Source organism: Procambarus clarkii, unplaced genomic scaffold (genome assembly GCF_040958095.1).
Source record: "Procambarus clarkii isolate CNS0578487 unplaced genomic scaffold, FALCON_Pclarkii_2.0 HiC_scaffold_99, whole genome shotgun sequence".
Classification (NCBI taxonomy): domain Eukaryota; kingdom Metazoa; phylum Arthropoda; class Malacostraca; order Decapoda; family Cambaridae; genus Procambarus; species Procambarus clarkii.
The window spans coordinates 3,183,250-3,197,414 of NW_027189132.1; positions in this window are offsets into that span (position 1 = coordinate 3,183,250).

Sequence of the window (14,165 nt, forward strand, 5' to 3'; positions counted from 1 at the left end):
TGCAGAAATTTTTCCACGGTAGCGCATCCCCTGACCGAGCTACTCTCCAAGAATGTGCGATGGAGATGGGGAGAGGCCTGCCAAGAGTCTTTTGAGAAGACCAAGAAACTGTTGACGAAGGCCCCGGTGTTAATATCCCCAGATTTCTCAGCCGGATTCATCCTGTACGTAGACGCCAGCGACGTTGGGATAGGGGCCATGTTGGCTCAAGAGAGGAGTGAGATACATAGGCCAGTAGCTTTCTACTCTAAGAAGTTTGTGAAGTACCAGCGGGCCTATAGTACCATTGAGAAAGAGACATTGGCGCTAGTTATGGCCCTGAAGCACTTCGATGTGTACGTGGGAGGAGGGGCGAGACCTGTTCTGGTGTTCACAGATCACAACCCTCTCACCTTTTTGTACAAAATGAGGAACTCCAACCAACGTCTGATGAGGTGGGCGTTGCTACTGCAAGAGACATCAAGCACATCAGGGGGAAGGACAACGTGGTTGCAGATGCCCTGTCCCGTATACAATAACCAGACATGACTCTTATTTTAAGGGGAGGGGTATGTGACGGTGTTCCCCCCCCCCCTTATATTTCTCCCACGCCTGCTGTAAGAGTCATGTCCACTTTACCCTAGCGTTCTCTACGTCGCAGGCATCAGTTTGATATATGTGGGAGGATGTAGTGTTCTCGGAGTGCCGAGAAATTTATCAAAGAGGAGTATTTTGGCCTGTGGTTTAGGCCCTTTAGGAAGCCAATATGGCACTGGCTCTTCTGTTTTCCCCCAAAACTGTGTGACGTCAGTGACACCGGATTGGTCACCGACACCGATGTGGCACAGGGAGCCAATGAAAACCTCCCATGGCGAAAGTGACGTCACGAAGGAAGGGGGTCCGGTCAGAGCGCCACGGCGGCGCCATCAGTCTGACACGACATGTCAAGGTGGTTGGACATGCGAAGATTGGTCCTGTCAGATTGACTGTTGTTTCCCGCTCCCGTGGATTTTACGCGTCACCCGAAGTCTGCCAGTACTCTGTGAGGTCTTCCTTCGTTCATGTGTTGGACCAGAGAGGGAATCGATGGGATTTTGAGCAACAATATCCTCCGTGGTCTGACATTGTCACATTTTTAATCACGTGTTTATTTTCGTGATATACACACACACACATATATATATATATATATATATATATATATATATATATATATATATATATATATATATATATATATATATATATATATATATATATATATATATATATATATATATTAGTATATTTTGCTAGCAGTCTTTCCTGTAGACATATATTATTAAATATGACCGAAAAAGTAAGATTAATAATTCTAACACGAATTTTTTCAATGTTTCGTACATTTCTTTTCACTGTTGGAGGTAATTCAAAAATCAATTCTCCAAAATTCATTTTTATTTCTAGTCTGACGTGACACTTGAGCGCGTTTCGTAAAACTTATTACATTTTCAAAGACTTTACACAGAACTGAATTACTTCCTGTTGAATTACCTCCAACAGTGAAAAGAAATGTACGAAAGATTGAGAAAATTCGTGTTAGAATTATTAATCATACTTTTTCGGTCATATTTAATAATATATATATATATATATATATATATATATATATATATATATATATATATATATATATATATATATATATATATATATATATATATATATATATATATATATTTAAATAGAGTACCACCTCTAGCTGGAAGAAGGGGGACCCATAGCCTCGGAGGAAACCACGCATAACGCATTAGAGGGAATGTTTAGATCCCCTCCAATACAGTTTCTGTGTGCTTTTCTCCTACCACCCCCTTCCTTTTTTATTTTTTGTGCTTTATTATGCATTTGATGGTTACAAGATATACATGGGTTGATACAAAAATAATAATACAAAAAGGTGCTTAAAGGTTATGGATCTCTTGAAAAACACAACAATGGGAAACATTGATGAATGTCACAGACGGGTTCGATCATTGTTGCAAGTCAAACACTTCTTCGAATTCCTCTGAAGTTGGACTAGTGCCCAAGACGCAACAGGCATTTCCCCTCTGAATCGCAACACTGAGGAGCTGGAACAAGAAACTTTTTGCTCTCTGGTCTTTTGTAGCGCTGATCAATTTGTATATATATATATATATATATATATATATATATATATATATATATATATATATATATATATATATATATATATATATGTCGTACCTAGTAGCCAGAACTCACTTTTCAGCCTACTATGCATGGCCCAATTTGCCTAATAAGCCAAGTTTTCATGAATTAATTGTTTTTCGACTACCTAACCTACCTAACCTAACCTAACCTAACTTTTTCGGCTACCTAACCTAACCTAACCTATAAAGATAGGTTAGGTTAGGTTAGGTAGGGTTGGTTAGGTTCGGTCATATATCTACGTTAATTTTAACTCCAATAAAAAAAAATTGTCCTCATTCATAATAAAATGGGTAGCTTTATCATTTTATAAGAAAAAAATTAGAGAAAATATATTAATTCAGGAAAACTTGGCTTATTAGGCAAATCGGGCCTTGCATAGTAGGACAAAAAGTGCGTTCTGGCTACTAGGTACGACATATATATATATATATATATATGTCGTACCTAGTAGCCAGAATGCACTTTTATGCCTACTATGCAAGGCCCGATTTGCCTAATAAGCCAAGTTTTCCTGAATTAATTGTTTTTCGACAACCTAACCTACCTCACCTAACCTAACCTCTAAAGATAGGTTAGGTTAGGTTAGGTAGGGTTGGTTAGGTTTGGTCATATATCTACGTTAATTTTAACTCCAATAAAAATAATTGACCTCATACATAATGAAATGGGTAGCTTTATCATTTCATAAGAAAAAAAATAGAGAAAATATATTTATTCAGGAAAACTTGGCTTATTAGGCAAATCGGCCCTTGCATAGTAGGCATAAAAGTGCGTTCTGGCTACTAGGTACGACATATATATATATATATATATATATATATATATATATATATATATATATATATATATATATATATGTCGTACCTAGTAGCCAGAACGCACTTGTCAGCCTACTATGCAAGGCCCGATTTGCCTAATAAGCCAAGTTTTCATGAATTAATTGTTTTTCGACTACCTAACCTACCTAACCTAACCTAACCTAACTTTTTCGGCTACCTAACCTAACCTAACCTATAAAGATAGGTTAGGTTCGGTTAGGTAGGGTTGGTTAGGTTCGGTCATATATCTACGTTAATTTTAACTCCAATAAATTTTTTTTTACCTCATACATAATGAAATGGGTAGCTTTATCATTTCATAAGAAAAAAATTAGAGAAAATATATTAATTCATGTAAACTTGGCTTATTAGGCAAATCGGGCCTTGCATAGTAGGCCAAAAAGTGAGTTCTGGCTACTAGGTACGACATATATATATATATATATATATATATATATATATATATATATATATATATATATATATATATATATATATATATATATATGTCGTACCTAATAGCCAGAACGCACTTCTATGCCTACTATTCAAGGCCCGATTTGCCTAATAAGCCAAGTTTTCATGAATTAATATATTTTCTCTAATTTTTTTCTTATGAAATGATAAAGCTACCCATTTCATTATGTATGAGGGCAATTTTTTTTTATTGGAGTTAAAAATAACGTAGATATATGACCGAACCTAACCAACCCTACCTAACCTAACCTAACCTATCTTTATAGGTTAGGTTAGGTTAGGTAGCCGAAAAAGTTATGTTAGGTTAGGTTAGGTAGGTTAGGTAGTCGAAAAACAATTAATTCATGAAAACTTGGCTTATTAGGCAAATCGGGCCTTGAATAGTAGGCATAGAAGTGCGTTCTGGCTATTAGGTACGACATATATATATTTATATATATAAATATATATATATATATATATATATATATATATATATATATATATATATATATATATATATATATATATATATATATATATATATATATATATATATATATTGTGACGGGAAAGTGTTGGAGTGTAGATGTTCGGCAGTCCTCCAATGGCAGGTGTCAATGCCTAGTCACACTTACAAAAAAAAAATTGACTGCTTGCCTGTTTTCTGTCTGTCAGTGGTAAAGTAAGGGAAGACACGCAAAACACAAAGTATGAACAATGAAACTTTAATTAATAAACAAATTATAAACAAAGACAATTCCTTGGCAATGTACAGTGCAAATGAACAAGTCAAAAACAATATAACATAAATGATTAATAGGGCTGAAGTTACTCTACAATAATAATAAAGTTAAAGGTGAAAAATAATCAGGTGCTGAGAATATTAGTGCTAGCTGCGAAACATCTAGCAGATACACATATATCAGTTAGTTATTCACTGCTTGAGAGCTCAAGGATATTCTGACTTCAATGGCCGGACCAAGCCCAGACATCGACTCAGGTAGAGGGCGCTGAGGTGCAGTGTGCAGGTGTGCAGTCGGCGAGTCACCAATCATGAGCAGGCAGGCTGGGAAGGGTAGTTGGCTGGTTGATTATGAGCCGGCGTGGAGGGAGTGGAGTAGGGGGGTGAGTTTTGGGTACGTTTTGCCTCCTGGTCAAAACGTTTTGTGCTACTGGGAGATGTATCTTGAAGGTAGCATCTTATTCTTGAATAAAATACGTAACTTCATGTAGAGAAGAGCAGGCTCAATCTCTCTTGAAAGAGATTATCGTCACAACACTCCACTGAAGTCTGCACTTACGGAGGAAGTTACGTCTTCAGGTGGTAGAGTAGTAGGCGGAGTTGCCTCTACCTCATAAACTCTGGTTAGGCCATCTGCTATGATGTTGTCAGAACCTTTGATATAGAAGATCTCCAGGTTGAAATTCTGCAGATATAAAGCCCATCGTAGAAGCCGTTGATTGTTGAATTGGGCTTGCTGCATGAAGCGTAGGGGATTGTGGTCCGAGTAGATGGTGATAGACCGAGCTCCTTGCAGGTATGATTCAAAGTGCTGCAAGTTCAGGACGATGGAGAGTAGCTCCTTTTCGATCGTGTTGTAATTCTTTTGGTGGGTTTTTAACTTGTAGCTGTAGTAGCTAAGAGGTAAAACATCCTCGCCTCGTTGTTGTATCAAGACGCCCCCGATGCCGGTACCTCTGGCGTCGACATGGAGGATGAAAGGCTTCGTGATATCTGGAGAGGCGAGAATAGGATTAGAACAGAGCAGGAATTTAAGTTGTTCAAAAGCAATGGTTTGCTGAATGGTCCAATGATACCGTTGCTTGGGACTGGTTAAAGTGATCAATGGTGTCGCCACCGTACTAAAATTCTTCACAAACCTACGGTAGTAGGAGGTAAGACCAAGGAAGTGCAGGAGCTGCTTCCTGGTGCTTTTCACACTAGAGATGCTATACCGATGATGATACTTTTCAAAACGCTTGTGCTCTTGAGAGTGGAGTACTGCTGCACAATGACAGCCCCTTTCAAAGCTGGAGAAATTGCTGACCTAGAGAGCGTGCAGAGATCCTTTACTGCTAGAATCCACTCAGTAAAACATCTAAATTACTGGGACCGACTAAAGAGCCTAAATCTGTACTCCCTTGAGCGCAGGCGGGAGAGATACATAATAATTTACACGTGGAAAATAATTGAGGGGCTGGTCCCAAACCTGCACACAGAAATAACACCACATGAGACCAGAAGACATGGCAGGATGTGCAGAATACCCCCGTTGAAAAGCAGAGGTGCAACAGGTACTCTGAGAGAGAACTCTATCAACATCAGAGGCACGAGACTGTTCAACACGCTTCCACTACACATAAGAGGCATAACTGGCAAACCCCTCACAGTGTTCAAGAGAGAACTGGATAAGCACCTCCAAAGGATACCTGATCAACCAGGCTGTGACTCATACGTCAGGCTGCGAGCAGCCGCGTCTAACAGCCTGGTTGATCAGTCCAGCAACCAGGAGGCCTGGTCGACGACCGGGTCGTGGGGACACTAAGCCCCGGAAGCACCTCAAGGTAGGCTGTGGGTAATGCTGGATGGCTTGGGTATGTATGTTTAACGGAGCTATGCTGCCACTCCCTATCTCATGACCAAGATAACGCACTTTACCTTTAGCAAAGGTGGACTTGCCCAAGTTGATGGTGAGGCCGGCTGTCAGGAGCTAGCAAACAATCGTTGCAGCTGGAGCAGATGTTCGCTCCAGGTGTTGGTTGCCACAACGATATCATCCAAGTAGGCGTAGGTGTTATCTAAGCCCTGGATGACGCGGTTGACACCTCGCTGGAAGGTGGCCGGGGCATTATATAGTCCAAATGGAAGGCGTTCGTATCTGTAAAGGCCAAAGGGAGTGGTAAAGGCAGATATTTCCTTAGCTCGCTTTGTCAAACATACTTGGTAGTATCCCTTGAGTAAGTCTAACTTTGATAGGTACCGAGCATTACCAATGGCGTCAAGGATGTCATCTATTCTAGGTAATGGATAAGCATCCTTGATAGTCACAAGATTCAATTTCCAGTAATCAGTACACAACCTCACTTTACCTTGCGGTTTCGGCACCAAGATGTAGGGTGAGGCCCAAGGGGACTCACAAGGGGTGGCCAGCCCATGATCCAGGAGGTACTGTACCTCAGCATGCATGACTTTCTTTTAGCTCGGGCTGATTCTGTAGAAAGGTTGACGAATCGGCCGGGTGTCAGGGAGTAGCTGGATGTCGTGCTGAACCACATTACACTCCTGTGGATCATCGCTGAACAACTTCTGATGTTCCTTGAAGATTCTGATGAGAGGAGCACTATTACTGTCCTGTAAATAGGTTTGAAGATCAATTAGGATTTCCGAGTTGAAAGGCACTGACTCAGTGTTAGTGCTTTCGGGAGGAGAAGCAGGGAAGGTCTCACTGTGGAGGTATGGACCTTTAAAGGTGGATTATGATACCAACACAGTCGGGGGAGTACCTTGATACTGCTTCAGGAGGTTGACGTGGCACAACTGGGTCTTCCGGCGCCTATCTGGAGTCTCTAGAACGTAGTTGTGATTGTTCCTGCACTCCTTGATGCGGTAAGGTCCTGAAAACTTGTTTTGCAATGGAGAACCTGGGATAGGAAAATATGCCAACACGAAGTCTCCTGGTTTAAATTTCCTTAGTTTGCTGCGTTGGTCGAAATTAGTCTTCATCCTCTCCTGAACTTTCAATAGATTGTCATTAGCAAATTTACGTACTCTCTCTAGAATGTTTTAAATTTTGAAGAAACTGGGGCACATTTTGAGGGTCACTGAAGGTGGCATTACGTAGAGAGTCTTTGAAAGCTTTGAGAGGAGTACGGCACTTACATCCGTAGATCATCTCATAAGGAGATACTCCTAGAGACTCATTGGGGAGACTTCTGAAAATGCCCATAATGAGGTCAAGTTGTTTATCCCAGTCCTTCAAGGTTTCATTGCAAAATTTCTTTAGGAGTGCTTTAATAGTCTGATGACTACGTTCAAGAGAACCCTGTGAAGCAGGATGATAGGGGGCTGGACAGTACCTGTGTGATGTTGAACTCCTCCAGTGTCTTCTTGAAGAGATCACTGGTGAAGTTGGTGCCACAGTCACTTTGAACCTCTCTTGGAAATCCATACTGGGTGAAGATCTTCATTAGTTGTTTCACCACAGTAGCAGCCGTAATGTTCTTTACTGGAACTGCTATGGGGAATCTGGTGGTAGGACACAAGATAGTTAGTATATAGGCGTTGCCAGAACTGGTCCAGGGTAAAGGACCAACACAGTCTAAGATGAGTCTGTGGAAAGGTTCCGCAGGCACCTGAATAGGATTCAATGGGGCCTGGGGAATAGAGATGTTAGGTTTACCTGACATCTGACATATATGACACTGTTGCACGTACTTTTTGACGTCCTTAACCATACCTGGCCAGTAGTAGTCTTGTCTCATTCCGTGGTAGGTTTTGTTAAAACCATAGTGAGAAAGAGCTCCGTGGGCCAGGTGTAGAATATCGGGCCGTAGGCTGGTGGGAACTACTAGTTGTTCGACATTTGCCCAATCGTCGTCCTCCTTCAGCTTACTGGGTCTGTACCTGCGGTAGAGCAACTGATTCTCTAGGAAGAACCCAGGGATACTGTCAGGTCGAGTCTCAGCCTGGAAGAATAATGGTGTTAATGATTGATCCTCCCTCTGTAACTTACGGAACTCCAAACTGGTAAGATTTGGTGGTAGATTCTGAGGGTCTTGAGGGACAGCGGTAGCAGCAGTAGAGTCAGCTGGTTGTGGGTGTGCAGCTTGTGCACGGATGGTTACCGAAACCGGAGGAGAAACTTCATCACTTTCTTGGACCTCTGCTGAAACATACTCAAAGATGGGATTGTCCACTACAGAGTTACACACCTGGGGTTTGTCCATGATGATCAGGTTGGAAGGTTGTAGATCTTCTGCCAAGTCGTTGCCCAGGAGAAGTTGCACTCCTGACATGGGAAAAGGCTTCTCCCTGATGGCGACTTGGACTTCAACGGTCATAAAAGGACAATCCAGGTGGACTCTGGCGAGTGGATACAGAGTGGTAGCAGTGAGGTCAGTGATAAGGACGGTTTCCCCGGTGTAGGTGATGTTAGGCACAGCTGATTTCAATATTATGGACTGAAGAGCCGCTGTGTCCCTCAAGATCTTTAATTTGAAACGTCCCTCCGAATCTGTACTGCTGGCGGAGACAGTTCCAGGATACAGGTGTTTGCTGAAGAGAGAAAGATCATTAATAGGAACACCAACATTCATCACAGGCTTACCGGACTTAGGAGGAGTCGGTATGGGTTTAATTGTTTCATTGCCTTTGTATTGAGCTTTCCCACATCTATCTATGGTATGTCCATAGAGCTTGCAATACTTACAATACAATTAAGAGCTTGCTTGATCTGTACCTACTTTATCATAACTATACCAAGACTTCTTACTGGGAGGTGGTGATGGTGTCAGCCGGTGGATGAGGCTGTAGGTGTTAGCTGATTTCGCACATTTGATGTAGTCGGTTTCTTCTTTATCTGCTAAATATAAACGGGCGAAATGGGAAACACGTCTCAAGAATTCCTCAACTAGCATGAGGTTGATGAGCTCTGAAAATGTAGAGACATGTGCTGCTTCCAGCCATTTCATGAAATATCTTTTCTTGGTATTGGCAAATTCTAGAAAGGTGGTGGTACTTGAATATAGATGATCACGAAATTTTCGTCTGTAGCTTTCGGTGGAGAGAAGGTAGGCGTCCAACACTGCTTGCTTCAGGGTCTGGTAGTCATTCTCGGACGTTAAGGTACTGAGAGTAACTGCAGCTCTACCTGTGAGATGCACTCTGAGAAGGGTAGACCATTGATCTGCAGGTCAGCTAAGTTTATTAGCTAGGGTCTCAAAAGTGGTAAAAAAGACATCAATCTCTGTCTCAACGAATGGTGGCATTAACTTACTTGCATGGGAGACATTGGCGCTGAGTGTGGTGTGTAGTTTCCAACGTGAGTTCTCTTTAATGACATGTTATAGCCATCTCCGCTTGCTGTTTGCCATGCTCGCGTTGTATCTCCAGGTGGCGTTGTTTTGCTTCAAGCTGTACTCGCTCACACTCACGGAGTAGTGCAGTCTCACGTTCCTGTTCTTCTTTCCTTATTGCAGCTTCTCTTTCTCTCAGTTGTAGAGCTTCTTTTTGTTGTTAGAGGGCTTCTTTTGCCGGGGCAGCCTCTCTTTCTTGCTCTTCTTTTCTTATTGCATCTTCTTCTTTCCTGATTTGTAGAGCTTCTTGCTGTTGCTCCCACTCGAGTTTTGCAAGTTCGAGCTTGAGTTTCATAGTTGCCAGATCATGTTTATCTGCAATAGAATAAGTTTCGTGAGTTTCAGAGTCAATCTTCCCTTCATCTAAGAGGTGATCCATTATTAAGTTATGCAATTCATTTTTGTTGGCTCCATGGGGAACATCTAGTTGATACTCGTGTGCAAGAGTTTGTAATTCGATCCTCTTGGCACGACTTAAGGTTCCTATTTCACCTGCTGGATCGTTACGAAAAGCTTGGAGACGAAACATTGTGAAAGATAGCAAATAAATGTACACGAATACTTGTGATATGGTAAGTGTCAGTAACAGGATAACGTGGCAACTGGTAATTATCCTATGGAATTTAATATTTAACAATTAATGTTAATTTTAGAATGGTAAATGATTAGTCAATCGAAGCTTAGCGAAATTTGTGCTCTGAAAAAAAGCTAATTCTCTACCTAAGTAAATATCATCATCTCTGACCGATGTTTTAGGGGTGCGAATGTCAACTGGTGAAGAGAACTCCTGCTGAGGTCCCAACTCAGCAACGTAGTCCGTGCTAGAGGAACTATGGCCCTCTTTATCCTCCTTCGGTCGGATTGCAGAAGATAGGGTGCTTTGACCCGAAGACAAATCAAAGTACTAGGATACCCAAAATGATGATCTGTCTGAGATTGAGAAATATCCTAGGGACAAAAGGTGGAAGACTGCTCAAATGCCTCCTTCAGCTATAGCTGAAGGAGGCATTTGAGCAGAGTTCCGTGCTGCGTTTCACTTACGAGATGGAAAAGGATGGGAAGCTGCCCTTTCTAGATGTAACAGTCATGGAAAAGGGCGGAGGTTTCCACACTGCAGTCTACACTAAGGAAACAAACATAGGAATGTGCCTAAATGCCCACAGCGACTGCCCAGACAGGTGCAAGAGGAGTGTTGTTAACACATATGTCGACCGTGTTCTCAGCCACAGCTCAGAATGGAAGCAAGTCGACGAAGAACTCTGTAGGGTAAGGCAGGTCCTAGTCAATAACGGCTTCTCCAATGGTTTCGTCGAAGACATCATAAGAAGGAAAGTGAAAAGCCATGCAACCTCTGAAGAGACAACTAACACAACACCTATACCCCCTATTAGACTATTTTACAGGAACTTCTTTTCCACAGCTCATAAAACGGAGGAAAGGGTCCTGAAAGATATTGTTAATAGAAACGTTATCCCTACAGACAAAAATCAGAGGATACAACTGACGATTTACTATAAAACCAGAAAAACGGCCAGCCTACTCATGAGAAACTCTCCAGACACAAAACAGAACGCTTTAAAAGAGACTAACGTCGTCTATGCCTTCAAATGCCCTCTTGGGGACTGTAAACTCCAAAAAACCCAGTATATAGGCAAGACAACAACATCTCTTTCTAGGCGTTTAACGATGCATAAGCAACAGGGCTCCATTAAGGAACATATAATCTCTTCCCACAACCAAACCATCGCCAGAGAAATCCTAGTAAACAACACAGAAATCATCGATAGATACAGCGATAGCAGGCGGCTTGACGTTTGCGAGGCACTACACATCAAGAAGTCAACACCAGCAATCAACAGCCAATTATTGCACAACTATATTCTACCCACCTCAAGACTCCGCTCCAATATAGAAGCATCAAGAAATATGGACCAATAGGCTTTCTACAAACACTTCTATTCAATATCCATTGTTTCGTGTTCTGTCTTGTGTTGATGAAATTAATACCCTATTAATACTCTTGTTCTGTCTTGTGTTGATGAAATTAATACCCTATTAATACTCTTGTTCTGTCTTGTGTTGATGAAATTAATACCCTATTAATACCACATCTTGTTCTGTCTTGTGTTAATGCCACATCACCCCTTCCACCTCACTCAAATGTAGATATAAAATCGGAGATGCGTAAGTTCTATTCAGTTGTGTATTTGTGAACTAAAGTCTTTGGAAATGTAATAAGTTTTACGAAACGCGCTCGTGTCGCGTCAGACTAGAAATAAAAATGAATTTTGGAGAATTGATTTTTGATTTACCTCCAACCGTGAAGCGAAATGTACGAAAGATTGAGAAAATTCGTGTTAGAATTATTAATCTTACTTTTTCGGTCATATTTAATAATATATGTCTACAGGAAAGACTGCTACCAAAATATACTAATATATATATATATATATATATATATATATATATATATATATATATATATATATATATATATATATATATATATATATATATATATATATATATATATATATATATATATATGTGTATATATATATATATATATATATATATATATATATATATATGTATATATATATATATATATATATATATATATATATATATATATATATATATATATATATATATATATATATATATATATATTGGTAGCAGTCTTTCCTGTAGACATATATTATTAAATATGACTGAAAAAGTAAGCTTAATAATTTTAACTCACCAGACAAAAAGCAGAACGCTTTAAAAGAGACCAACGTCGTCTATGCCTTCAAATGCCCACTTGGGGACTGTAAGCTCCAAAAAATCCAGTATATAGGCAAGACAACAACATCTCTTTCTAAGCGTTACTTCAAACCATACTTCAAAGCCATAAGAGAGGTAGGAATTCTGGGGTATTTAACCAACCAGAACTCCAATCCTCTCCCAGTATTGGCCAGTGCTCGAGTCCCCTGGTGGGTTGAGTGTCTAAAAAGTTATAAACTTCAGCTACTGGAATAGGGTAGTCTGTGCATTAAGCATTTGGCACTGAGTTTTCCCATATAACAGTAACCGACGAAAGAGCATTAGAGGTCCCACACTATCTCATTGCCTGGGAGAGGATTGGAGTTCTGGTTGGTTAAATACCCCAGAATTCCTACCTCTCTTATGGCTTTGAAGTATGGTGTAGTGGATACAGCATGCAACTGCCACCTTGCTGGCCAGTGTTCGAGTCCCCTGGTGGGTTGAGTGTCTAAAAAGTTATAAACTTCAGCTACTATATATATATATATATATATATATATATATATATATATATATTGTGACAGTGTTCCACCCCCCTTATATTTCTCCCACGCCAGCTGTAAGAGTCGTGTCCACTTTACCCTAGCGTTCTCTACGTCGCAGGCATCAGTTTGATATATGTGGGAGGATGTAGTGTTCTCGGAGTGCCGAGAAATTTATCAAAGAAGAGTATTTTGGCCTGTGGTTTAGGCCCTTTAGGAAGCCAATATGGCGCTGGCTCTTCTGTTTTCCCGCCAAAACTGTGTGACGTCAGTGACACCGGATTGGTCACCGACAGCGATGTGGCACAGGGAGCCAATGAAAACCTCCCATGGGGAATGTGACGTCACGAAGGAAGGGGGGTCCGGTCAGAGCGCCACGGCTGCGCCATCAGTCAGACACGACACGTCAAGGTGGTTGGACATGCGAAGATTGGTCCTGTCAGTTTGACAGTTGTTTCCCGCTCCCGTGGATTTTACGCGTCACCCGAAGTCTGCCAGTACTCTGTGAGGTCTTCCTTCGTTCATGTGTTGGACCAGAGAGGGAATCGATGGGATATTGGGCAACAAGTGCTCTAGGACAGGTACTGTGCAAGAAGAAGTGAAGTCTGTGCAGTGACGTATGCGACGTCTGAGGCAATTCACCCGTTTGTGATGGCGTAGTGGCTGAACCGAGCCACCGGGAAGCAGTGGAAGAAGAAAACTATTCGGGAATCCGAACGACTGCAGCCGAGACGTAGGTGGCAGCCGTAGCTGGGAGGAGAAGTTGACGGCCGGGAGACCGACTCCAACCCTACAAGAAGTCGAAGAGGAGCACGGACCTGCAGTGAAAAGGCACGGAGACGACGCGCTTATGGTGGGACGTTGATTGAGTTCCTGGAGGACACGACAGTGTGTGTGTGGAGGCGTTCCCTACACGAGGCAGGAGCCCGGACCAGGAGCTACAACTCAACTCTCACCGGAGGATAGGTGGAAGTAGGTGATTCTAGTTTCTCTCCCAATTCCCCTTTAGTCAGCTATATTATTTAGCCAGAGTATTTTGTATGTCGTGAGCAAGGCTCACCTATGTCACAGTAAGGCACAAGTGTGCAGTGGGGCTACATAGAGTACCCACGATATTTATGATTATTATTGGTGTGTACAGGCACCCGGAGTAATTGATGAAGTTACTGTGTGGATAAGGTCTTTAATGAGACTTTAATACGATCATTTAGTGAGAGAATATATATATAATTATGCCAGTATTTGGGAGTTAGGCTATGTGCCCAGTAACTATGTTATTATCATTATAAATGTCTATGACTCATCCATATACATATATATGTCTATGCTCGTG